The sequence below is a fragment of the Chiloscyllium plagiosum genome, chromosome 29, assembly GCF_004010195.1.
Source record: "Chiloscyllium plagiosum isolate BGI_BamShark_2017 chromosome 29, ASM401019v2, whole genome shotgun sequence".
Classification (NCBI taxonomy): Eukaryota; Metazoa; Chordata; class Chondrichthyes; order Orectolobiformes; family Hemiscylliidae; genus Chiloscyllium; species Chiloscyllium plagiosum.
Window position 1 is genome coordinate 35,527,562 of NC_057738.1, and position 3,199 is coordinate 35,530,760.

Here is a 3,199-nt window from a genome sequence, read left to right on the forward strand (position 1 = left end):
GCTGCCGCCACACTCACCCCTCACCCCCAGTCCTGAAGAAGGGTCACAACCGAAACATTGAGTTCTCCACCTCCTGATGCTGCCTGGCTTGCTATGTTCTTCCAACCTTCGGCTTGGCTATTTTGCTAAGACGAAGCATTAAGATCTAGCCAGAGATTCAGTGACCATTACTAGGTGACTGTCCAATAGAAAGGTCTACTACCGTTTGTACAGGTTATTCTACCAGCCGCGAATGCCGGTCTCTCTGTTTTCTGATGAGTTTTTCCTGCTCAACATATCAATATCTTCACTCTTGGTACCCTCTGCTATTGCCTACGTATCCTCACCCAAAAACTGGATGACAATTCCGTTCCACCTGAACAGTGCATGGAGACTGGCTCTCTTTGTGCTTCTCCAACCATTTGCGGCTGAGTTGTAGTCGCGCTCTCTTGTCTGGTGATGAGTATAAAGAATCGACAGCCTGGAAATGTACCTTCAAGCTTCATCCACAGATCCAGAGGAGCCTCAGCCTTTCACAGTCGGAGTTAATGTGGAGAGTGATTTGAACTTTAGATCACAGCATTAGAGGAGCCATGTTGGGCCCACTCCGAATTAACTAGGTTTATTTACTTGGAAGAGTACCGTGTGTGCTCAACCAGCCATTCTTTGTAAAACCCATAACAAAACATGAGCATACTAATTAGGAGCTGGAGTAGGCCATTCAGCCCCTCAGGCCTCCTCCAATATTCACTGAGATTACAGATAATTTTTTTTGTTCATTCACTGCTGAAGGCATCACGGCTGGGCCCAGTATTTATTGCCCATCCCTAATTGCCCAGAAGGCAGTTAAGAGTCAACCACATTGCTGTGGTCCTGGACTCACATGTAGGCCAGATGGTAAGGATGGCAGATTTCCTTCCCTAAAGGACATTAATGAACTAGGTGGGTTTTTCTGACAATTGACAAAGTCATCGCCTTAATTCCAGATTTTCTGGAATTAAAATTCTACCATCTGCTGTGGCAGGTTTCGAACCCTGGTCCCCAGAACATTAGCTGGGTCTCTGCATTAGTAGTTCACCGATAATACTGCTTGGCTGTTCCCTTACCCAAACTGAGTGATTTGAGTGTGCACTTTTCTGCATATTCCTATCTATCCCCAATGCTTTTTGACTCCCTTGTTAGTGAAGACTTTATCCTTCTTGGCTGTAAAACCAGTCAGAGACTCTGCCTGCACAAATCTCTAGAGAAGGTCCAGAAAACATTTACAAGGATGTTGCCAGGGTTGGAGGATTTGAGCTAAAGGGAGATGCTGAATAGGCTGGGGCTGTTTTCCCTGGAGCGTCGGAGGCTGAGTGGGTGACCTTATAGAGGTTTATAAAGTCATGAGGGGCATGGACAGGATAAATAGACAAAGTCTCTTCCCTTGGGGAGTTTAGAACTAGAAGGCATACGTTTAGGGTGGGTAAGTCCAGAAATAGAGGGCATAGGTTTAGGGTGAGAGGGGAAAGATTTAAAAGAGGCCTAAGGGGCAATATTTTCACGCGGAGGGTGGTACGTGTATGGAATGAGCTGCCAGAGGATGTGGTGGAGGCTGGTACAATGGCAACATTTAAGAGGCATCTGGATGGGTACATGAATAGGAAGGGTTTGGAGGGATATGGGCCGGGTGCTGGCAGGTGGGACTAGATTGGGTTGGGATATCTGGTCAGCATGGACGGGTTGGACTGAAGGGTCTGTTTCCGCGCTGTACATCTCTATGACTCTATGACTCATGACCCACTGAGAGAAAGAATTTCTTCTTAGCTCCACCTTAAATGGGAGATCCCTTATTTTTAAACCCTTGCTTCCCTCCCATGCTAACGAGGGACACATCCTTTCAGAATGCAGCCTGCCAAATTTACTCAGCATTCTGGAGAAACTCAGCAGGTCTGGCAACACCTCTGCAGAGAAAATCAGAATTAAAGTTTGGCATTCTGATGGAGGATCATTGAATCAAAATGTTAACTCTGTTTTTCTCTATAGGTGCTACCAGACCTGCTAAACACTGATGGATACATGCCCATCCTATATCACTGCCACTCAACTGCCCAGGCAACCACGTTATGATGTTGGCAGGGTAATATTCAGGTCAATAGGCTTGTCAATGAGCCTACCTGACCAATAACAATCTTCAGAAACAATATTGATTTCAGTGCCTGCCCACCTTGTGAATTATGGGGGTAAAATTGCGGCTGAGTGAGTTTGTTTCTGACATATTTTACATATACTATGGACCAGATCAGACGCCCTCAAAATACTGTAAGAACGTAATCTAGACCCTAGCTTTTTCTTATTTTAACAGCAAATGTAAAATGCTGTGTTCCCGATGCATTGCGACTGGCCATTCTACTTGATGTTAAGCAAAATGAAATTTATTTAAACACTGTAGTTAAAATACACCCAAACAAAGAGGAATCTAGAACAACTTAACTCTCTTGGAAACTTAACCGAATAATAGATAGAGTAACTATTACTAATTTAACTGTTCCACTGTAGTAACATCCCAGAAACACAACCCTTGGCAAAAGGAAGGAAAATTCAGACACAGATTCTCACATGCAGTTCTCCAACCCAGGAGGAACACGTCAAAAGAGAAGTCAGAGAGAGTAGCAGCCAAGAGGCGTTCATGGAAGCTCCAACTCTTTGAGATCTTAAAGCTAAACCTAAAACCTATAAGTAGGTGAGAAAGTCTCACCTGTGAGAGCTGGGTACACCCAGGCTGCTTCCATTGGTCCAACTTGAAAAAGCAACTCAAAGTCTCAAAGCTGTTTACACAAGAGGTCTTCACTTGCCAACTTTCTACCTCTGCCTTACAACTTCTCTTCAACAAAACCAAGACAAAATAACCTCTGGAAAGTCACAGCATTAACACATCACAGACACAGCTATTGAGGTGAGCTGGCTTCAGTCAAGGGAGAGGATGGATCAAGATCCTGTTCATCCATACAGAAAGGAAGAAGGGAAAGGCTGTCAGCTGCTACCTCCATCACCAGATTTACACCCACACCAGCAGCAAGGCCTCGGGTACCACCACTGGGTAATGTCGCAATACACCAGGCCCACTAATAACCAGGCCCATCAATAAATAGGACCACCAATAACCAGCACCCCCCAATAACCAGGCCCTTTGCAATAACCAGGTCCCCAATAACCAGCCCCCCCCCACAACCAGGCCCCTAAT

The 3,199-nt window shown here is 45.3% G+C and overlaps 1 protein-coding gene across 1 annotated transcript in view; it reads left to right on the forward strand.

Moving 5' to 3' along the window:
• Positions 1–3,199, forward strand: part of acad11 (acyl-CoA dehydrogenase family, member 11) — a 140,158-nt gene that overhangs the window by 133,352 nt on the left and 3,607 nt on the right. The window lies entirely within an intron of this gene.